Source organism: Gopherus flavomarginatus, chromosome 13 (assembly GCF_025201925.1).
Source record: "Gopherus flavomarginatus isolate rGopFla2 chromosome 13, rGopFla2.mat.asm, whole genome shotgun sequence".
In the NCBI taxonomy this organism is placed as follows: domain Eukaryota; kingdom Metazoa; phylum Chordata; order Testudines; family Testudinidae; genus Gopherus; species Gopherus flavomarginatus.
Window position 1 is genome coordinate 24,036,148 of NC_066629.1, and position 24,075 is coordinate 24,060,222.

A 24,075-nucleotide genomic window follows, 5' to 3' on the forward strand; every position below is an offset into this window, starting at 1 on the left:
CTCATGAGGTTTTGGGTTGGGAGAACCACCACACTGTGGCAGGTTGTAAGTTTTGCTAGAAGCTTCTCTTCCACCCCCTCTCCCCAAAAAGAAAAATCCACACTTGTGATTAAGTGGAAGATTATATTGGAAAACCGAAGACCCTTGAAAACCATTTATTCCCCTTGTTTTTGCTTTTTCTAACAGTGAGAAATTGACAGGGAAGTAAATTTGTCTGGAAGGTCACACAGCAAGTCAGACCCATTCGGAGAGCCAACCCCCTGCAGGCAAGAGGAAAGGAAGCAAACATGCAGGTCACTGCAAAGAGCACAGGTGAGTGTGGGTGTATCAGATACAGAGCAGGAGCAGACCCGGCCAGGCCCAGCCTCTGGGGCAGGTGCAAAGCGCTTCCCCTTCACAGGCAGCTTCTCAGAAGCCTCCAAAGGCCCTTTCCCCTTGGCAGCTGCCACCTCCCCAGCAGGCTCCGGGGCAGGAGAAAGCCCCGACCCGCCCCACCCCGCCATACGGCAGCCCAGCGCCCCTGCCCAAGATCTCCCCTTCCCCCCCGGCATCACCCTCGCGGCCCTGCCCGAGCCCCCTCCCCGCAGCCTCTGGGTCGCTCCAGCCACAGCTGGGCCGCGGCTCCCCCGGCCCGGGCCCCTCCCTCGTCCGTCCCACTTACCCCCGGCCCGGCCCGGCCCGGCCCGGCACCAGCCCCCGGCTCTCCCGGCCGAGAGGCAGCAGCTCCGCGGGTCGGTTTATATTCCCCGCCCCGCGGCAGCGGACCAATCAGACGGGGAGCTCGTTCACTCGCTGGGCGGCTGCGGACCAATAGAATGGCGGGGAAACAGCAAAACGTTCTAAATAGGTTTGTCCCAGGCCGCAGCTCGTAGGCCCGCCCTGAGCGATGCACTCTGGGAGTTGTAGTCCCGCCTGGGCCGCCTCAGACAGGTTCGTGGGAAGTGCGTCCCGGACTAGAGGGCGGGCGGACTCGCTTTCCCGTGGTGCCGCGCGGTGTCGGGCCGCTGATGGGGGGTGTCCGGACGCTGGGTCCCCCTCGCTGGTGGGTGCGGTGCTGGGTCACTCGGGCCGGCTGGAGAACGAGGATCTGAGCTCCCGGATCGCCCGGCTCTCCCGCCGCGTGGAGGAGCTGAGGGTGGGGCCTGGTTGATGATCGGGGGGGGCTGGGTATGGGGCGGGTCTACGGGGGCAGGTGGGATCCGGGCGGCGGGGTGTGAGGGGGACCCGAGGAGGGATCCAGGGGGGCTGAGTGTGTGGGGCCAGAGGGAGGGAATCTAGGGGGCTAGGTGTGGGGGGGGTAGAGGGGGGATCCAGGGGGGCTGGGTGTGGGGGGCAGAGGGGGGATCCAGAGGGGCTAGGTATGGGGGGGTAGAGGGGGGATCCAGGGGGGCTGAGTGTGGGGGGCAGTGGGGGGATCCAGGGGGACTGGGTGTGTGGGGCCAGAGGGGGGGAATCTAGGGGGCTAGGTGTGGGGGGGTAGAGGGGGGATCCAGGGGGCTAGTTATGGGGATGTAGAGGGGGGACCCAGGGGGGCTGGGTGTGGGGGGCAGAGGGGGGATCCAGGGGGGCTAGGTATGGGGGGGTAGAGGGGGGATCCAGGGGGCCTGGATGTGTGGGGCCAGAGGGAGGGAATCTAGGGGGCTAGGTGTGGGGGGGTAGAGGGGGGATCCAAGGGGGCTAGGTGTGGGGGGGCAGAGGGGAGATCAAGGGGGACTAGGTGTGGGGGGGGGCAGAGGGGGGATCCAGAGGGGGCTAGGTGTGGGGGGGCAGAGGGGGGATCCAAGGGGGCTAGGTGTGGGGGGGCAGAGGGGAGATCCAGGGGGACTAGGTGTGGGGGGGGTAGAGGGGGGATCCAGGGGGCCTGGATGTGTGGGGCCAGAGGGAGGAAATCTAGGGGGCTAGGTGTGAGGGGGTAGAGGGGGGATCCAGGGGGGCTGGGTGTGGGGGGCAGAGGGGGGATCCAGGGGGGCTAGGTATGGGGGGGTAGAGGGGGGATCCAGAGGGCCTGGATGTGTGGGGCCAGAGGGAGGGAATCTAGGGGGCTAGGTGTGGGGGGGTAGAGGGGGGATCCAGGGGGCTAGTTGTGGGGATGTAGAGGGGGGATCCAGGGGGGCTGGGAGCGGGGAGGCTCCGGGGGGCAGAGAGGGGATCCAGGAGGGTGGCATGTGGCAGGGATCCAGGGGTCTGGGTGTTGGAGGGACCTGGGGGGCAGACATAGAATCCAGGGGGGCTGGGTGGGGAGGAATCCAGGGGGCAGGGGTGATCCAAGGACTGGAGCATGGAGGGGACCCCAGTGTGTGTTTGTGTGTTGATAGGGACAGAGCAGGGGTGCTGGGAAGGGGGGAGGAGAGAAGGGGATCTTAGACAGGAGGCTTCCTATAGGGACCCTGGACAGGGGGACTCCAGGGGAGTGCTGGGGGCAGGGGATGATTGTGCGAGTAAATTAAGGAGGGTTATAAAGGCTGCCGAGGGGGTTCCAGAGAAGGGAAGGGACAGGGTGTGAGCATGGTGGTGGTGACACCGCCCATCTCAACGATGTAGGGTTACAGAGAGGGCTGCGTTGGGGGTGGGAGGCTTTGGCCCTGTGGCCACACCTTGGGGTTTCTCTCTTTGCATGTTTTTGGTTGCCAACCCTCCAGGATTGGCCTGCAGTCTCCCAGAATCGGCATCAATCTCCTGGTGACTATTGAAAGCAACCCGGGAGATTTTAATAGGCTATTTTAGGAAAATGACATTATGTCATGTTGGAAAAAAATATCTGCCAGAATAGCTTCAATCAGAGTTGGCAACCCTATGGGTGTTTGTTTTTCTGATCCTGAGTCCATCCCTTCTACCTAGGGTGAAATCTGCAACATGATTAACAAGAAGTATAACGAGTTCCTCCAGAGCATGCAGAGCGCTGAGGACTTGGTGTCACAAGTGGACAGTCTGTCCGGCAACATCGACCTACTGAAATCCAGGATCAAAAATGAGGTGACATGGCAGCGGTTTCACGTTGTCTGTATCTAGCAGCTTTCATCCTACATCATCCCAAAGCAGTACAACCCCACTGATGTGCAGCCATGAGCATGCTGCACAGGAAGGCAGGGAGGAGGATTTTGGTTAAGGATTCCAGGATGAATTTACACCTCTTATAAAGAGTGCCCTTGACTGAACATGTCGGTGTTACTTTTGAAATAGAAATGGCTCTCATAGCCATTGGTTACTGTAAATGAGCTGCTGAAGCCTTGATGTCTGTGCTGCTGTTCTAGGTCTGGCAAGATCTGAACGTGGCCATTGCGGAGTTTACTGAACTGAAGCAGCAGCTGGAGCGAGAATCGTTAGTTCTGAGTGTGTTGAAACAACTCCAAGAGGTGAGGAAGGAGGCTGGGAAAATGGCTTCAGATCACAAAGTGTTTGTGCATTTTTTTCGACTGACCTCTTCCTGGATCTTCATAGTGAAAAAATAATCGTGACTCTTCTATCTCTATTAATATCATGTTTTTAAAAAGACCTCTGTAATCTTAGAGCTGAAACTTATTTGTGTGTGATTATAGAATCATAGCCTACGTCCACACTACAGCTTTAAATCGATATTATTAAAATCGATTTTATAAAACAGGTTTTATAAAATCGATTTTACGCATCCACACTAGGGCACATTACTTCGGTGGTGTGCGTCCACGGTCCCAGGGTACCATCGATTTCCGGAGCGGTGCACTCTGGGTAGCTCAGTAAAAGAATAGGACCAATAACTTCGATATCTGTCCACACTAACCCTAAATCGATTTAATAATATCGATTTTAGGGTTACTCCTTTCGTTTAGCTGGAGTTCAGAAATCGATTTTAAGACCCCTTAAAATCGATTTTAAGTGCCTTGTAGTGTGGACGGTTACAGCGTTAAATCGATTTAACGCTGTTTAAATCGATTTAATGCTGTAGTGTGGACCTGGCCATAGAAATGTAGGACTGGAAGGGACCTCAGTAGGTCACCTCATCCAGTTCCCTGAACTGAGACAGGACCAAGTGTTATCTAGACCATCTCAGATAGGTGTTTGTCCAAGCTGTTCTTAAGAAAACTCCAATGACAGAGATTCCACAATCTTCCTAGGTAATTTGTTCTGGTTAGCAGTAGAGAGTCCTGTGGCACCTTATAGACTAATAGACGTTTTGGAGCATGAGCTTTCGTGGATGAATACCCACTTCGTCAGATGCATTCACCCACGAAAGGTCATGCTCCAAAACGTCTGTTAGTCTATAAGGTGCCACAGGACTCTCTGCTGCTTTTACAGATCCAGACTAACACGGCTACCCCTCTGATACTTGTTCTGGTTAGGAACTTTTTCCTAATGTCCAACCTAGCAATTATTAATTTGCTGCAATTTAAGCCGATTGCTTCTTGTACTGTCCTCCCTCAACCTTCTCTTCTCCAGACTAACCAAACCAAGGGTTTTTTTATTTTCAATCTTTTCTCATTGATCATGTTTTATTGATCTTTAATTATTTTTGTTGTTTTCACCAAATTGTCCACATCTTTCCTGAACTGTAGTGCCCTGAACTGGACACAGTACTCCAGGTGAGGTCTTGTCAGCGCTGAGTAGACCAGAAGAATTACTTCTCGTGTCTTGCTTACAACACTCCTGCTAATACATGCCAGAATGATGTTCACTTTTTATTTGCAACTGTGTTACACTGTTGACTCATAGTTAGTTTCTAATCCACTATAACCCCCAGATCCCTTTCCACAGTACTCCTTCCTTGGCAGTAATATCCCATTTTGTATTTGTGCAACTGATTATTCCTTCCTGAGTGTAGTACCTTGTATTTGTTTTATTTAACTTATATTGAACTCTTTCAGTTTGATATGGCTATTAAGGACTAAAGCACTGCATTACTGGAAAAGAAGTATATTGCAGCAGCTCGCCATCTGGAAAAGGTAGTAACAAGCTTCTCAAGTATGTGTAATTATATCTCTTATAATATTGTCAATAATTATCCCATGATTCCCTTATGTTAGCACTTGCATGCCATTGGATCAATTTGCCTGGTGCCCGTGCTCTGTGCATAACTGTCTTCCTCTTATTGCTAGGCACGAAGTAATTTGAAAATGCTAGAATCCCGCAAAGGCTTTGAGCTGAAGGTTCTGAAGGCACTAGGCACGGAGCTGACGGTGCAGACCCAGAACATGCTCTATCACCTGGGAGAAGAGTGGCGGCAAGTGGTTTTGTGGAAGTTTCCTCTGTCAAAAGGTGCTGAACATCTTAGTTTGGATCAGTGACAGAAATGATCCTGGCTCGAAAAGCTCTTCAGTGCTAAGAAGTTAGTTAACATAGGTGATCTGGGATGGATTCAGCTAGCCCTTCCTGCCCGTGGCATATTCCTAGGTGAGTAGGATTGACTAGAGGCAGCGCTCTTTGAATTTCACACCATCTGGGGGTGGTTTGGAGCTATCCCAGGCAATTTGATACATCTCAGCCTCTAACTCCTTTCTCGGTCATGGTGCAAAACCTGAGAGGTTGTAGGATTTCCCCACAGCTAATGTGTAGCTCATCTGCTCCTGAAGAAACCAATTTGGGCAATATCAGGTTGTGTGTTATTGAGAAACTGACTTGGCCCATTACCTGGGTGAGGCTTCTGAAACCTTTCGTCAAGATGAACATGCTCACTCAGCATAGACTCGTTTGGCAAGTTACACCCCTTCTCTCCTGTTCCTTGGAGCCCTTCTAGTCCCAGGGTGAGGAGGCAATGAGGGAATAATGAAGTGCTGTTTTGAATGAAAAAGTGTAGTTCTGTTGAGGAATAAAATAGAAAGGATGAGTTTCCTCTGACCTAATTATGATAGAAATTGGGCTTAGTTTGCCAGATTGTTGCACAGGTAATTGAAATGGAAAACTGCTGGTAACTGAAGCTATGTCTGAAGTGATACTGTTTCTTTAGTCCCTGGGGGGTGTTACAGCATCCTCTGTGCCATGTAAGAATACCCCATCCATACCCACGTTAGTGTCTCTGTACGGAGCGAGCTGTGAGTGTGCAGCATGTCTGGTGCACAAGGATTTTTCTAATTCGGTTTTCTGAGGAACGTCTCATCAGTTAGATCTTTGAAGTGACAATTTCATTTTCTTGTATATAACTATAGCTCCTTGAGTATGTCAGGAATCCAGATTGCTTTAGCTCAGCCTTGAAAATTCATCATGAAATCTTACCATGACGATTATGAACACACTAATGATATTTGACTTCTGATGAGTAGAATTTTGCCAAGCTGCTTTGGATGTTTAGGAAGATGTAAGCAACTGACACATAGCCAGTGCCCAAATATATGTATCTCAGTTCCCTCTGTACCATCGAAATTCCTCATTTAAAAAAGCAAACTCATGCCTCAGTTGAGTTTATAGTGGAGGAGGAAGAGTAATTATGGCCAAAATGTTCCTTACATCTTAAATTTGCACAGAAATTGAAATAGGGAAATTGCTTCAAGACCTGTGTAAAAGACCAATGCAAGCAGTTTGTGATGTGCTGATATTCAGGAGATAATGATTCCGGTGCCAACTCCCTGATTTTACAGCTACTCCAGGGGAGTGTTCCTCATCCCAAATATGAGCAATCCTAAAACCAAGGTGCCGCTCATAGCTGGTCCCTCTTGGGCACTACTGGAGCAAACAGCCTACTTGACTGCATACTGGTGCTGAAGATCATCTTTCTCTTCCTGTGTCAGGCCAATTACTGCTGAAGTACATCCTCAAGCCACTGATTTCTTATCCCTCCCTTCATCCCCTGCTGGAGGAGCAGCCTGACACCGTCGTCTTGCACTTTGAGTCTGCGGAGCCTAATCTGGAGCATCCATCCCCAGTGGAGGTTTTTGGCAAGATCCCGCTGGTGCTTGAAGTTCTTCACAAACACTTGTTGAGTAGGTAGTTCGCCCCCTGAGAATTAGCGTGAGATGCTGCTCTCCACGGCTGGCTCATCTAGCTGTTGTGGAGAGCTCTTGGAACGTTTAGCAGTAAAGCAGCACTGGTTTCCGCCAGGGAGCCGCTGCTCTCTGTAATGCTACGATGGCAGTGCCCTGGGATGGTCTGCTGTAGCGGAGTGAGGCTTTGCAATGCTTGGGCAGCTCTGAACACTGCAAAACTGCACTTGGTTCCCTCTCCTTTGGGGCCCTTTAATCTTCCCAGCTCTGTTGTGCTTCCTCACCCTGGCTCTGCAGACTGTCTTACCTCCTTGTTCCGTGACAAGTGTGTGGTTTATGGGGAGGGCATTGATACTACAGGAAGATGGGAATTCCTGAGTGAGGAGTCACTTCTTGAAGACTTGTTTAATTTCCTGGTCTGTTTGAGGGAGCAGCAAGCAGCACTGAAATGAGAAAGTGGGGTTTGAGTGACAGCATCTGCAGTGACTCTGAGCATTCAGGAGAAACCCATACCATGGAAATGAAGCACAAAGAGTATTTAGCGTGTAGGCCATCGAAGAAATGCTTTATTTCTCTGTAGAAAGAGTTCTTCTCAGATGACCAGTATTGCTAAATCATTGCTTTGTGAGAAGCTCTGGGGAACTTGAGGAAAAAAGCTAGAATGCGTGATACAATCTGCGGGAAATTCTGTATAGGACTAGTCACGGTGGAGGATCTCGTCACAAAGCGTGAATGGGGCACATTCCAGGCACTGAGCAAACTCACAGGGGACACAGGTTCAGTCTACCTTTAAAATCTGTTAGTGGCTCAGGAGGCAGGGAATTGCTGTACATGGCCCGAGACCAGAGAACATCTGATGAAATGGAACCATTGACAGTTCCGGTTCTGAGCTCACAATGGGGTGTGGAAGGGATCGAGAGCTTTGCCCCCCGGAGCATATTTCAAACCCATTTGTGTTTTTTCTGTTGAATCCAGATGTGTCTCTCGATGTGTGTGGGGAAAATGAGAAGGACTCCAGAGTGGTATTGGCAGAGATGCTGGGTGACATGGTCTGGGAGGAGGTATCTGGCTGCCTCATTCAGGAATGTCTGTTGTACTCGATTCCAGCAAACAGCAGCAAACTAGAGCAGTACGTCGAGGTAGGACTCAAAGCGTTTCAAATCCATGCAATGTAAAGCCTGGAAAGGCAGATTCTGCAATAACTGGAATTGTCTCTGATCTTTATCCTCTGCCACAATGGGAACTTTCAAAGTCAGTCTCTGCCCTAAGCCATGTCTCATATTCCTTCAGTGCCAATAACGGTGCAATGTTTTTAACTACGTATTTTGCTCTCGTCTGTATCCCAGCATAAAAATCAGTCAGATGCAGTTGACGATAGCAGCACTGAGCAGCTCAAGACCTCTTGCTTTTGCTAAACAAGCTGTGCTCAGCACAAACACTCTTTATAAAGAAGAGAGGGTGGCAGTGAGGGCTGGGACTTCCTCCCCCCTTGGTCCAAACTAGACCAGATTTGGTGACTTGCAGGGCACGCTGCCGAGGGCATTCTTCCTAGACAATGAGGAAGATCGGTAGCTGGCTGACTGGCCAAGTTCCTGTGCAACTGATTTCAGTGCTGCCGAACTTAATGTAGTTGTGTTTACTGTATGATTAGTTGTGTTCCAGCTCTTAAAGCCCTGGGCAAGGGTCTTTATTATTTTAAACCTAAATAAATAAAATAGAACTTAGTTCCACTTCCCAAATGGTATTTAGTGCCTAACTCCTGTTGAAATCAAGGGGAGTTAGGCACCTCAATACCTCTGAGGTTCTGGGCCCTAGTGCTGGTGAAAGGTGCCAAACTGACAGCCGGACTCTGGAGTCTTTTTCCCAGAAGAGCCAGTAGCGGCAAAGCTTCTCCAAGGCCGCTTTTCCACAGGGAGCCCCTCTCTTGTCCGTTTCATTCCCTCCTGGGCGCTGGGGTTGAGATTGTCAACCAAGGGGGACGGTTAGTGTCCACTGTAATATTTTGTTCTGGACACGTGTTCATGGGCCCTCAACTAAAACACACATCTCGTGAGGGCCACTGAAGTGCTGTCAAGTGGTTACAGTTTGGGGTCATCACTGACTGGAACCAGATTCAAAGCTCTTCCGCCTCTTGTACTTCCTTTGTATCCACTCTGTCCTTCCCGTTGAGCTGGAGAAGGTCTAGCTGCTTTTCATCCTGCTTCTTGATTATTATAACTCACAATCCATAATAGCGTGGAAATGATTTGTTTTTAACTCTTCTCAGGTGATTAAATCCACTGAGGACTTTGAAAAACGCTTGAAGAACATGGGGTTTTTAAAAAAGGAGATGCCACGGACTTACTGATATACGCCCACAATGTCAATTCCCACTTCGCTAACAAAAAATGCCAGGACATGATAGTGGCAGCCAGAAAGTTGATGACCTCAGAAATACACAACACTGTAAAGGTGCTAGAGATCACAGTTTACAATGTGTATTTGTAAGAAACCAGCTAGCTATTGAAGGAGAACAGCTTAAAAACACTGAGTCTGGTTTTTATAGAGGATTGGTTTGTTTTTGTTGTTTGTGTGAACTCTGCAGGAAATGGTTGCTTCTTAAAGCTTTGGGTAGCCCTCGAGTGCATTTTCCGTAGGGCTGATATTCTAACTAACAAGCTGAATATGATTTTTAAAATAATGGAATGAAGCCTTCCTCAGAACCAGATAGCTGGTTTTACACATTTTTCTGAGGATCATTACAGCTAATAGAAATGTAAAGAGAAAAGATCCTTTAGAATGATCGTGCTTAAGAAAGAGATGGTTGCCTACTGTGGATCACACATTCAGCTGTTATCATGCCATGTACATTTGTGAGCCCCTCGGAGTAGCTCTGGTGGAGTCCCATGGAATGCTCAGTCCGGTCTGTGTAATTCACTGTTAAACTGCCTTATGCTGTCTCCATTCTCTGGGAACTAAGTTGTGATGTGTGCCTCTTCTTTCCTCCTTAGATCACACCTGATTCCTTGGTAGCGGTACCAAAACTGCCTGACCCTGGGGCAAGTGATCATTTAAAAATGCAAAAAGCCTCCAAAATGCTGCACAACGAGCTGATAAATTTGGAGAATGAGACCAGACTGAGCCAGCACACATTCTCTCTGCCTACCTGCCACATCAGTGTGTCTGTGGAGAAATTGATGGAGTTGGTTTATCAGACCCTGCTGGAGGCTACAACCGGCACAGATCAGTGGTAAGAGCTCTGAATTGGTGGGTAGAGCCCAAGGGACACTCTCGGTATCAGGACACCTGGTTACGGGCGCCAACACCAGAAAGGGCAGAAAATGTAATCTACTTAAAAATAATCAAGGTGAAATGGTTAATGAAAGCTACTGATTTGCCAGTTGGAGACTGAATCCCCGGATTAACCCAGCAAACAGGGACAGCTGTCATGCAGCCTTCCTGGCAGTACCCTGGTGGCACAACGGCTAGTGGTGATGGCCTCTAAGGGTGTGTTGAGATGGGCTGTATTTAGCTAACATGGTAATTGACACATAGTAAAATGCTAGTGTAGACAAGGCAGTTTGTAGTTTTCAATCATGTTAGCAGATCAGGATAAAAACTAGTGCCTTGTCTATGCTAAAATCTTACCGTGTGTTAGCTGGCAATTGGTGAAAAGCCCTTTTTTCCCCAGCCAAGACAAGGTGTTAGGGGGTCATTGCTGGGGAGGGTGAGCTGCCTGTTTTCCTACCACATCATCACCCGAGTGAAAGCAAAGAACCCGAGTTGTGCATTTGGCAGGGATTTCAAGTGTCCAAGGTTGTCTTTGGCCCGATAACTGGAGACCATGGCTTTGGTTGGGAAGGGAGGATTGCGTACAGAGTGCCTCCCATGCTGCTATAGCAGAGTGTGTGTGGGCAGGGCTGAGGCGGGAGAAGGGAAATACTGCCTCCCTGGTTAAAGATGGATTTCAGGGGTCTCGTTCCTAACATGTGGTCTGTGGTTCTGGAGCTGGCCTCCATCTTGTAGGTCTTCCTTGGGTAGCATTGCAAAACTCTCAGGAGTGCAAGCAACGCCAGGTGCTCCGCCGCGAAGTGACAGCTTGGAGGAAGCCTTGGTAAGATTTCCAGGGTGCTGCCTGTGGCTTGCAGACGGTATTTGCTTTCAGAACAGGCCTTTAAAAGCCTGTGCTCTGCGGGTAGATTGCACACTGCCTAGCACATTGGTCCATGATGGGGGGCTCCTGTTCACTACCATAGTACAAATATTTGATAGTAATAATAGTTGCTATTCACAAAAACGTGTGCCCCTCAACATTCCCTATCCCCTGATCGTTATCCATTACAGTGGAGGTTCTTTTCCCCCTACCCTTGAGGAAGAAAACACAGGGCAAATGGCCATATGCAGCTCCAGAATGAGCAATGCTTTCAGCTGTGTTTGTGCCCTTTGCAATGCGCATTGGGGAGAGAGTGGCATTCACTGGAGATTTAGCTTAGCACGTTCATATAGAGGCACTGTGAGTGCAGCAGGACACCATGGTGAATGAGAAATGAGACAAGCCCCGAAGTTCTTGGTGACTGCTCTTGAAATTAAATGTACAGCTAGGTCTCCAAGTGGAAAGGCAGAGCTAGTGAGGGCCAAGGATTTACCAGATGTGCCTTGACCAAGCATTTCAATCATCTCCTCTTTGCAGCCTCAGGTGGGATTTTCAGAAGTGTCTCTGGGTGTGTCTACACTGGCGCTTGGGATGTGATTTCCAGTGCAAGGAGGCAGTCTCGCTTGAGCTCTGATCGAGTTAGTGCGCTAAAAAGAGCAGTGTAGCCACAGTGGGCCAGGCAAGCCGCCTGAGCACGTACCCAGAGTTTCAAATGGGAACGGCTAGCCCATCCTGTCACCTGTGCAGCTATGGCTGCACTGCTATTTGTAGCATGCAAGTTTGATCAGCACCGGCCCAGATGTGTCTCTCCAAGCTGGAAATTACGTCTCCAGCTCAACGCCCAATTGGCTTCCAGTGGAACTTGTGCTGCTAAGTTACATAGGCACTTCTGAAAATCATCCCTTAGTCTCTGCTGGTTATATTTGATGTCAGAGTCCAAAACACAGCCACTGAATTCTTTCTCTTTTCAGCACTGCATTTAGAATGCGCCTCTTGCTGCATGCATTATTCCAACTGGAAGATGGTTAACATGAACTTTATTTGCCTTGCAGTTGTATCCAGCTCTTTTACTCGGTGCGAAATATCTTCCATTTGTTCTATGACGTCATGCCAATTTACCACAAGTGAGTGTGTGAGTGTTACACAGGGACCTGCTTTTGGGCGGGGAGCCAAGCTATTTGTTTATAATACTCCTACTCACTCCTATGCTTGTCCTGGGTGGTCTTTGGTTTGGTGGAGGGGTACTCCCTTCTCCTTTGGGAAAAATAGCACTCCATCTCTTTAAAACCCCCTCATATAATAATAATACATAGCTTTTAGATAGTGCTTTTCATTAATAGAATCACTGCCCAGAGCCTTTCAAACCCAGTGTGGCTTGTAATACTGTTGCATGGTGTGCTTCCCTGTCCCCACCTGCTGGTGTCTTTCCCTTGGGGAGAAGCAGTGGTAGGAAAGGGTTAAAATCCAAGGCTACAGCTGGATTTGAGGACCCTTAACTCTGGTGGCCCTGCCACAGCCCAGTGCTTTCCTCTCCTTTTGACACTGGTGAGAGTTTCTTGTCGCCTCCCTCTTGATTTCACCTTCCTGCTGTCATCAGATGGCTTTCCTGCTTCTAAGTCTTCGCATTAACGATCATTTGAATCTAGACATGGCTAGAGTGTGGGCATGGCTACACTGAAAACACTACAGCTGCAGACCTGTGCCACTGCAGTGCTCCAGTGTGGACGCTGCCTACCGGATGGGAGGGGTTCCCCTATCGGCCTGGGTAATCCACCTCCTCGAGAGGGGGTAGCTCGGGTGACGGAAGAATTGAACCTAGTGCTGGCTACATAAGGACTTAGGGCGACTTAACTACGCCGCTCAGGGGTGTGGACTTTTCACCCCCCCTGAACTTCGTAGCTATGTCGAGACCAGGCCTACAGAGGTGATGATGATGTGCTACCCTCTCAACATGTAATGTCCAAGGTGTGTGAGAGTCAAGAGGCCACATGCTTTTATTCTCGCTAACTGTCTTCCATGATGCATGTTGCTTTTGATTCATTAGCAGCAGCACTGATCTAAGAGTGGAGGTAGCCTCTTGCCTATTGAGTGTCTGACCTGTGGAGCATTTCTGAAGCCTAGAACAATATCAGGAGATGTATTTTATTTTTAGAGGCCCAGATCTGATTTTAAAAAAGTCTCTTTATTTCTTCCCTTCTCTTGCTCCTCCTTCCTTGGGTAGAGAGAACCTTCAGAAACTGCCCCAGCTCGCTGCCATTCATCACAACAACTGTATGTACATTGCCCACCACTTGCTGACCCTGGGGCATCAGTTCCGGTACCGCCTTACCAACATACTGTATGATGGAGCAGCTACTTTCGTAGATCTGGTACCTGGCTTTAGGAGACTTGGTAATTTTACCTTTGGAACTGAAACATACTCCCTAGCATCTCATCCCGGTATTTGTAATGGAGCGATTTATCATTTAAATATGACTTGGTGGTAAAAGCAGTGGACTGGGCATTAGGAATCCTGACACTGTGTGACCCTCAGCAAGTCACTTAACTTCTTTGTCCCTCCTTTTTGTTGTCTGTGTAATGGGGCAATGCTTCAATGGGAGGGGAGCCTAGCTCTGAGGCTTAATTAAGCTTTATAGAGCATTAGACGAAAGGTGCCACAGAAGTGCTGAGTATGATTAATATTACGCAGAGTAATATTGGTCACAACGTGGGTTATTCTACATCAATATCCAATGTGATTTGTTAGTCCTGTTGATTTCAGTGGGAGTTTGCGTGCCCAGGTTTACATTTTCAGTTCCCTGATGCTGTCAGCAGGGAAGTTGCTGTGCCAGAGTATGTCTTTGCCAACTTTCAGGTAGCATTTGAGGTATAAGGGAGGAATTCCCAGAGTGCGGAATCCTAACATTTGGTCTGTGACCATTCCGGTAGTGCCAAGGGGTGGTCTCCTGCTCTGCTCTGGCTTCATTAGAGCAGCCTTCTTGATTGGCTATTGGTGGTATGAATCCTTATTCTCAGATTACATATTATACTCCCTGCTTTTGATGAGAAGGCTGCTCTGTCTGGTAGAGCCCTCTGCCGCGTCACAAGCTGGCAAGGTAGCCTTGATTGTCCCTTTCTGTATAATGGTGCACAGTTCCAGGAATGATTTTTTGTACAGTGAGACCCCAAGCTCACATGGACACTCTGGAAGCTGCTGTCCTCTGTTCTGAGCATTTGCTAGATTGTTGTAAGAAGCCAAAGAAACAAAATGCAGAAAAAAAAACTTTCAACATGTTGATCTGACAAAAGCAGGAAATCCATAGTTAATGCTGCTGCTTGGATTTTCAAGTTGTTTATTTTGTCTTGCACTGTAGGAATCTGAAGTGTGTGAGATCTCACATGCTGTAGGTGGGTGGATTATGGGTGCAGTTTCCTCTTCCCTGGCTGTGTGTGCCTGGCAGATTGGTACCATGTGGCTGTTCTATGAAACTGGAAAAGGCAAATGTATTAGGCTTATAAAACTTGATCCTAATTTTATGGCAGGTTTATGATTCCAGTGCTGAATGACTCAGAATAGGCAAATCAGATTTAATGCTGACATCATCTGAGGCTGTGGAATAAATGGCTTCTTCCTCCTCTCATTTGCTCCTCCAGGGATGTAGTGTTTTCTGGCCCAGATGCGTGTGCAGAAAGGAGAGCTGCTGGAGAGATTATCAAGTGCAAGGAATTTTTCCAATTTGGACAATGAAGAAAACTATTTTGCAGCAAACAGAGCAGCAAGGCAGGTGAGCGAGACCAACCAAAGGGCTGCACAGACCCTAGTGTAATGTATCTGTGTGGTTTTCCCATTTTAGTAGCAGTACGAATTCTTAGCACAGATATAATGCTTGGCATTCAAACACAGTCGAACTGAAATAACTCTTTTTTCCTTTTTTTGATTTGGGTTTTTTCTTCCCCATGTTTTCTTTCCCTTTTATAAAATCTGAAATATGTTCATTTTGATTCCATTCACTTCAACTCAGCATGAAAGATATATTTTTAATTTGAATTGCTTTCTCAAAAAATTAGAGGATTTCGGTACATTTATTTATTTTATTTTTTTAATTTTGTTTGAAAATTTTCAGGGAAAAGAGCTTTTTGCGGGGGATGGGGGGACCACCTCTAGATCCAAGCTTAAAAATACTAGTTTCTTAATATGATACCTTAAATTGCCTTCTCCTGCCTTTGAAAGCTAGTTTATAACTGTGTAATTGCCTTATCAGCTTTACTGTCTATCTTTGTTTATGATTCTGGATAAGATGGAGTTGTTATCCTCCAGGTTCTGCACCAGCTAAAGAGACTTGGCAAAGTATAGCAAGATGTGCTTCCGATCAACATCTACTGCAAGGCTATGGGGACATTACTGAACACAGCACTCAGCGAGATCATTAATAGAATCAGTGCCCTAGAGGTAAGGGAGGATTGCATGTGCTCTGCATACCAAGGATCAAATGTTGTTGTAAGGGTATGGCTACACTCAAAACTTCAAAGCGCTGCCGCGGGAGTGCTGCCGCAACAGCGCTTTGAAGTGTGAGTGTGGTCGCAGCGCCAGCGCTGGGAGTGAACTCTCCCAGCACTGCACGTACTCCACATCCTCGTGGGGTTTAGCTTGCAGCCCTGGGAGCCGCACTCCCAGCGCTGTGGCACTGTTTACACTGAGGCTTTACAGCACTGTATCTTGCAGCGCTCAGGGGGGTGTTTTTTTAACACCCCTGAGCGAGAAAGTTGCAGCGCTGTAAAGCGCCAGTGTAGTCAAGGCCTAAATAAGGCACTTGTTTACCTTACAGATGAGCTTTCAAGAACCAACTTTCAGGGCCACTCTTGACTTTCACTGATATCTAGGATCCAGTGCAACAGAAATACTTCAAGCTTCCATCATCCAGAACCAACTGAGACCACACACACACACAAAATGAAATCCTGGCACCATTGAAGCCAATGGAAAAACTCCTATTCACTTTAGTGGAGTAGCTGGATTTCACCTTTTAGAGTTGAATTGAGTGTGTGGTGCACCTTAGGACTTGGCAAAGCTTAGTAGGATGATGGAGTTTGTAATGTGTTCGCGAAGTTTCAGAGTGGTTTATCTGAGTCTTGCTTAGAGCAGATTTAGTCATTTTGAAATTTCCTGCAAACCAGGGAATCTGAAAATTTTTGTTTCAGAAACATCAAAAACACAAGGATTCCAAAATGAAATATACTTCTGGGATCTCCAGTAAAAAGAGCATATTAAATCGTTTAAAGGAAATACCATTTTGTACCAAATGACTGAAGTGTGTTTATCCATCTGATCCAATTGTGATCTGTACACAAGTCTACCTGAAAAGAATTAGACCGATAATTCATCTCTTCTTTGTATGAGCTTCTTTACAGGAAGATTGCTATGGCTGCGTCTGCCAATAAACATAAAGCTTACATTTATTAGGCCGGCATAGTCTGAGCGATTTCCCTCTAAAGTGTTCAAGCCTTTATAGCAATGTTCCTTGCTTCTCAGCAAGATGTTCTGCATTCCATTAAGACGTATGTGCTCTTTGAAGCAGACACAGATACTGTGCTGAGCAGATGCCAAGAGCTTGTTGAAATGCACACATTCAAAAGTAAGTCCTTTTGGGCTAGGAAGAGTGGCAGATAGGAAGCTGAAGAAACCTAGTGTCTCCCGTGGTATGTTTAGTATGGTTCAGATCACTGATTTATCTTCACAAAGCTTTCTGGTCCTTTCATGTCACTTTCTGCTCTAAGCACCAGAAAATGCTTAATTGTTCCTTTGAATAGGGCTCCCCATTTGTGCAATTCCAGGATATCTCTGCTGAGGATGCCGACAGATTGCACTCCCTGTGCAGGATCATGCTGGAAGAAGGACCTCTGGTGTTCACTCCATTACTGGAAGAGAACAAAAATAAGAAATACCAGGAGGAGGTTCCAGTCTATGTGCAGAAATGGATGATGTTCAAAGAGCTGATAATTATCCTGCAGGCCAATCTCCAAGAAATAGTAGATCGGTAGGTGTCTTTCCTTTCTTCTAATACCCGCAGGAATTCTTTCACAAATGTCTGGGGTTGATCGATAATGCAGTGTTCTCAGTTGAAGGAACGCTGTCCGCTTGAAATCGAGTTAGTTTTAATAAATGCATGTAAAGTACTTTTGGGTATTGCACCTGCCAATATTCCCCCCTTTTTGTTTTTTGTGATTTTTGTGTGTTTTCCTTTTGTTGTTTCTTTGCAAAAGACCAATCCAAATGGGAAAATGACGGACTGTGCAGGGGAGGAGTGAAAGTGACTATCCACAAAATACTGCCCAATGCCCGAAGGCAGAAAAGTGTAAAACTTGACCAATATGTTTCTCTCTATTCTCTCATAAGTCAGCGTAATCTTAGGCCTGCCTTGTGTATCTCATTGCAGCCACCTCGGCACTCTGCCCGTCACTTGTGATGTTATCTGTGCCTACTTGCTGTTTACTGCAGTTTTACCAAAGAGTCAGGCTTTCCTGTCTGGCCAGTTTGAACTTTCAAATGCCATGGCTTGCTCCTTTAGACTGGCATGGGAGACTCGCATGCATTTTACATGAGGGTGGGGCCCACGTACCTCTGAGTGCAACACTAACTGGCTGTAGATGTCTGGAACCAGACAGTCCCCATCCACACTTGTGCTACAAGCACCTTGGAGGGGTGTGGATCGCCTGCTGTCTTGGGCAGCCTTCGCTTAGAGGCCCAAAGCGTGTGGAGAGCAAACAGAAAAATCAGCTTCTCCCCTGTATCAGAGAGCTCTGTCACAGCCTGCACTGTGAGCTACTGACAGCTGCTGTCGGAGCAGGTGGAGATATTCGGGAATGCTCTGCTTCCACCCCAGGCCTTTTCTGTCCCGGGAGATGCTGACTTGGTCGGACCCAGTAAATACATGCAGAGCAGGCTGTGAGTTTATTCTGAGCTAGATGCAAAGCAGAGAGAGCCCTGTCTGTAGTGAAAACCCCCCAGAGCAGCTCCTGCCGTTCCATCGGGTGCTCTATAAATATGACTGTTTTAATAGTGGACCGGTGGGCAGCGGGTCAGTAATCAGATACATTTGAAGCTGTTGGAGCAGGCAGTGGCTCATTGCCCTAGAATTAGTTGTAACAATACCCAAACTTCACTAGGGTGAGAGGAAGTTCTGCAGGTGAGAACTGTGCTTGTAAACTAAGCAGAGTTGAAATATTCAGGAGTGTAGGACTGGTTGTGGGGAGCAAGATCCGGAGAACTGCATTGGTTTCATTAAAGGGGTCAGAAGAGCGGTGGTAGAAATAGATCTTGGTATTAACCTGTAGTTATATAGCTCAGGCAAACGATTGCCTTTTCCTCTCTTCCAGATGGGCGGCGGCAAAGGGCCCCTTGCAGCTGAATTCTCCCCCACTGAGGTAAAGAGTTTAATCTGAGCCTTGTTCCAGAACACAGAGAGGAGAGCAGCGGTCCTTGCGAAAATTAAATAGTCTTGTGTTTACTCCTGTGCAATAGACCTTTTCCTGGGAAAGCCACAGTAAATCAGGTTTCAAACTCTTATTTGGATTTAACCCTTTTTTCTAATCAGTTTAGCTTTATGAAAGCACTTCCTAAAGGCCTGGCGAATGGGAAAAAAACTTCATCCATTCAGCATCTATACAATAAATGTAGCAATTTAATGCAGCTTGGCCTCCAAAAGCAAAGGAGAGTAACTCCTTGGCACTAACCGGTGCTACTTCGTCCACTACCCAGAGAAGTAGTGTGCTGTAAAACTCTGGCTCCTGACATGTAGTCTACCAGCCCGGACCCATTTCGGGCAATACTGAGTAACGTATCAGCTAGACAAATTTCATTGCTACCCTGTTAAGCACTTTTGTGGAGTTCATCACTGTGGTGGCGGTAGATTCCGGAAGCGGCGCAGATTTTCTAGGTCATACAATGTTTAAATTGGACCGGGCACCAAATTTGTAAACATCTGAAAATCACAAGAAGGGCCGTAACTCAGATACATAGTTTAATTTTGACCAAAACCGTCAGTCTTCTAAACACAAATCGTACTGGTTTGGGAGGTTTGGGAAACATTTAACCCCAGGTGGTCAGTTTTCTGCATGTTCCTGTACTCTTTTACCTTTGGTTAAAGCAAGTCTGTAGTCACACGACAGTAAGAGCTTGTTTGTACCATATAATACATCAAAATATTTGTCATTATCTGTAGAATAGACTGATCTGAGAAGTTTTTTCTGTCTGCTATTTTTATTAAGTTATACAGATGACAAGATCCCCACCCTCTAATAATAAAACATAGATTTATGATGTTCTCTGCTCGGCCAGAGACATAAGCCTAAAGCACACATGGTACAAATATAATTTCAATAATATTACATGTAAACTCCTTATAGAGCAGTAAAGACTCTTAGTAGAAGGGCTGTAGAGTGTTGTTTGAATATGTCATGTGAATACCAAACTATAGCCATGTGCTGTCAATGTAACCCCTACATCTAACGATGGGCTATTGAATGCCTAATGCAGCACCCCTTTGAGCTATATTTACTCACAGACATAGTCTCAGTAATTTGCAGATAGTTGAAACATTTCTGCTCCCCCCAGAGTCTCCACTGTGTTCGATACTCTGCTGCTACACTCGTGCCTGTCACGGCTGCACGCATGAGAGCACAGCAGATCTTCCCTGCAGCGGTCACATCTCCTTGTTGCATGGGCACTCTCACAGTCTCGCTGCACAAAGGGAAGGTGGCTTTTGAAGCTGGCAGCAGCACCACCATGGTAGGGACGACACATCCCCTGCTGTCTGTCACCCATAGGGAGTGCCCTAATGATTGGGTCTGGGGCTGCTCAATAGTGCCTGTTGAAGCTGTTCCACTTTATTTAAATAGCACTGGGGTGAGGTGAGGTGAAACGCGAGGCTCCCTCTCTAATCCAGTGGTTGGGCTTCTCCTGGGGGCTGTGAGAGCTGCTGGTTCAAATCAGCCTTTCTGCCACCCCCCTGAAAGGGGTGTGCGGGAAGAGCGACCTGCTGCAGCAGCCCAGGTATGTGTCCTGGTTATACAACTAGAGCGATGAAGGCTGTGCCCCTTTCATTAAAGAGCAACTGGGAAAGGTATGTACTGTGAATTCCTCTCTAGTTCAGTGGCTTGGGCACTTACCCAGCATGTGGATGATGTAGGTTCAACTGCTTCCTCACTTTGCTGAGAAGGGACTTGAACTCTTGGCTCCAAAGTGAACATGCAGCTGCTGGACTAAAAGGGCTTCTCATTGGGGTGTGGTGGCAGCATCCAATTTTTCTGCTGCAGTTGTTCCACTTTCGTTACATATTTATTGAGTCGCAAGTTTAGCAAGCAGCCCTGTATGGTCTAGTGGTTTGGGATTATGGCAGATTGGGATTCAAATCCTGGTTGAGATGGGATTTGAACCTTGATCTCTTAGTGAATGGCCTAAGCGGTGGGCTTAGGCAGTATTCTGCCTCTGGGGCTCCCTTGCTCTTTTCTGTTGAAGTCGCTGCACTTTCATTACATGTTCATTGGGCCAAAGCACACACAAGCAGACCTTGTCTACATAAACCTTTGACCAGAAGCCATGAGTGGACAACCAGGTGGAGTTCTCCATAACTGCCTTGTTCTATGCACTCTCCTCTTGAATGGGCCATGGTCAGAGACAGGATGCTGGGCAAGGTGGACCATGGTCTGACCCAGTCTGGAAGCTCTTATGTTCTTTGAGGCAGGGGCCATCTTTTTGTTCTGTGTTTAGCAGAATGGGATCCTGGACCACGACTGGGGCTCCGAGGTGCTACCATAACACAAATAATAAATAATAGTTCTTCCCAGTCCCTCCCTAAAAGACCGAGGGGTACAGATGGTGTTAGTTCTTTTATTGTTGCTTCTCATTTAGGGCATGTTGCAAACATGAAATGAACAATTGACAAGGGTGTAGGTTGGATGTCTTTTTTTAACCCAGGCTTGAGTACATCCAAGAGTTCTCTTCTCCAGTGGCCACCATACTCTGTGTCTTACAGGTCCTATCTCCTTCCATGATCAAGTTTGAGTTGCAACATCACGTTGCACTTTGGGGGCGGAGAGGGAGATGAGACAGAGCAGCAGAGGGTGGAACTGGGGAGGGGATGATCCTGGAAGCTCTGGGATGAGTGACAACAGCAGGGGGCACATTTGGGCGGAAACCTTTATATTTTTCTACGCAATGCCCATTGGAGTTGCCAAATGGAGAGAGATTCTAAATTAATTATGCATGCCACTTAGGTCCGTCTTGCCAAGGCTTGAAAATGTTAGTCTCTGAGATGCCACAAGTACTTCTGTTCTCTTTTCTTTGTAACCATAACAGCGAGGGAGTTTTTTTTTTAAAGTGAGATTCTGGAGAACAAGATACTGTAGAACCTCAGAGTTACAAACACCAGTTACGAACTGACCAGTCAAGTACACACCTCGTGTGGAGCTGGAAGTATGCAATCAGACAGCAGCAGAGACAAAAACAAACAAAAAACCAAAAAGCAAATACAGTACAGAACTGTGTTAAACCTAAACTACTAAAAAAACAAAAGATTTGACAAGGTAAGGAAACTGTTTCTGTGCTTGTTTCATTTAAATTAAGATGGTTAAAAGCAGCATTTTTCTTCTGCAGCATAAAGTTTCAAGCTGTATTAAGTCAATGTTTAGTTGTAAACTTTTGAAAGAACACCCATAACTTTCTATTCAGAGTTGTGAACATTTCAGAGTTACAAACAACCTCCGTTCCCAGGGTGTCCATAACTCCCAGATTCTACAGTAGTAGCTTTAGAAAGGTATGAGTGTATGGGTGCACGCTTGATGAGAGCTCTGCTGGAAAACATAAAGGACACTGTCAACCTGAAAATCATGCTTTGTTTGAACATTTTGACTTGCTCTTATTACAGGTCCCGCCTAAGGGTCCTATAGCTCAGAGAGATCAGGGGAAAAATACATTCCCCCCTGTTTTCAGTGTGTTATTTTGTACACATGCCAGTGCTGTGGATAGCATCATTTTCCCCTGTTGTTTGCAGGCCTGCAGACAGCAATTCTGGGCCCCAGAGGCATCCCTAGGGGGGTGCAGGGCCTGTGGCAGAAATGACGAATACGTCACTTTCAGGACCAACCGTAGGTGCCTAGGAGCCCTGTGGCCCGTCAGGCGCAGCAGTGGTGGCCAGGAGCCCTGGGCCCTTTTAAATCACCTGGGCCTCTGGGCAATTGCCCCCATTGCTGCCACATTGGCAGGCCCGGTTATTTGTGTGAGTCTTTCACACAGGACCAAGGAGGAGAGAAACCTTTACAAATAGGACACTGATGGGAAAGACCCACCCAGACAGGGGCAAGGGGTAGTGGTGTGGGGAAGGCAGAGGATGTAAGGGCTCCTTTTAATGCATGTTTGAAGGTGACAAGTCTCTCTCAAGGCCTGGTGTGTCACAGGAGCTCATGCCCCTGGGGCAGTGGGAAGGGAGATGGGGAGCACTGAGGGATAGGGGTCCCTGAGAGGCAGGAGACAGGGGTCGGGATGGGAGTCCCTGGGGTGAGGACAGGGTCACTTAGGGGCAGGAGAGGGAGGCGAAGGGGGTGTCTGATGTGATGAGGCTGGGGCTAAGGAGGGAGCAGGCACTGAGGGGGGGATTCCCAAGGGGCAGGGCAGGGGGATCACTGGGTGCAGGGCAGGGCCAAAGGAGAGTCCCGGAGGTGCAGGAAGCAGGCGTGCTGGGGGGGGGTTTGAGGCAAAGGAGGCGGGTCCAGAGGCGGGATGGGGGGGTCCCCGAGAAGCAGAGCAGGAGGTGTGTGTGTGGGTGCCTAAGGAGCAGGGGGCGGGGACAGGGCTGGAGGCGGGGGGGGGGCCCCTCAGGAGCAGGGGGTGGGGCCAGAGGCGTGTGGGGGGGGTCCCCGAGGAGCAGGGGCCAAAGGTAGGGGGATCCCCGAGGACCAGGGGCCAGGTGGGGGGTCCCATCTCCCCGAGGCGCAGGAGGAGGAGCCAGAGGCGGGGGGGTTCCCCGAGGAGCAGGGGAGGTCCCTGAGGCGCAGGCTGCGGAGCCGGGGGGGGGGGGGTCCCATCTCCCCGAGGCGCAGGGGGCGGGGTCGAGAGGCGGGGGGGGTCCCTGAGGCTCAGGGGGCGGGGTCGAGAGGCGGGGGGGGGGGCTCCCCGAGGCTCAGGGGGCGGGGTCGAGAGGCGGGGGGGGTCCCCGAGCCGCAGGGGGGCGAAGGCGCAGGGGGGTGCCCGAAGCGCAGGGGGCGGGGCCAGAGGCGAGGGGGTCCCCGAGGCGCAGGGGGCGGGGTCGAGAGGCGGGGGGGTCCCCGAGGCGCAGGGGGCGGAGCCGGGGGGGTCCCATCTCCCCGAGGCGCAGGGGGCGGGGCCAGAGGCGGGGGGTCCCTGAGGCGCAGGGGGCAGGGTCAGAGGCGGGGGGGGGGTCCCCGAGCCGCAGGGGGCGAAGGCGCAGGGGGTGCCCGAGGCGCAGGGGGCGGGGCCAGAGGCGGCGGGGGTCCCTGAGGCGCAGGGGGCGGGGCCAGAGGCGAGGGGGTCCCCGAGGCGCAGGGGGCGGGGTCGAGAGGCGGGGGGGGGTCCCCGAGGCTCAGGGGGCGGGGTCGAGAGGCGGGGGGGGGGTCCCCGAGGCTCAGGGGGCGGGGTCGAGAGGCGGGGGGGGTCCCCGAGGCGCAGGGGGCGGGGCCAGAGGCGGGGGGGCCCTGAGGCGCAGGGGGCAGGGCCAGAGGCGGGGGGGGGGTCCCCGAGCCGCAGGGGGCGAAGGCGCAGGGGGTGCCCGAGGCGCAGGGGGCGGGGCCAGAGGCGGCGGGGGTCCCTGAGGCGCAGGGGGCGGGGCCAGAGGCGAGGGGGTCCCCGAGGCGCAGGGGGCGGGGTCGAGAGGCGGGGGGGTCTCATCTCCCCGAGGCGCAGGGGGCGGGGTCGAGAGGCGGGGGGGGTCTCATCTCCCCGCGGCGCAGGGACACTAACGGCCCCGCGGCGGGCGGGGGGAGGAGGGTGCCCCGGGATGCCCGGATGTAGGGCCCGTCCGCCCTCCCCACGCAGGCGCCGAGCCGGCCGGTCCCCTCCGTCCCCCG

At 49.6% G+C, this 24,075-nt stretch overlaps 1 pseudogene; it reads left to right on the forward strand.

Moving 5' to 3' along the window:
* The first annotated feature begins 886 nt into the window (after window positions 1-886).
* Window positions 887-18,492, forward strand: LOC127033577 (centromere/kinetochore protein zw10 homolog; annotated as a pseudogene).
* Window positions 18,493-24,075: the final 5,583 nt, after the last annotated feature.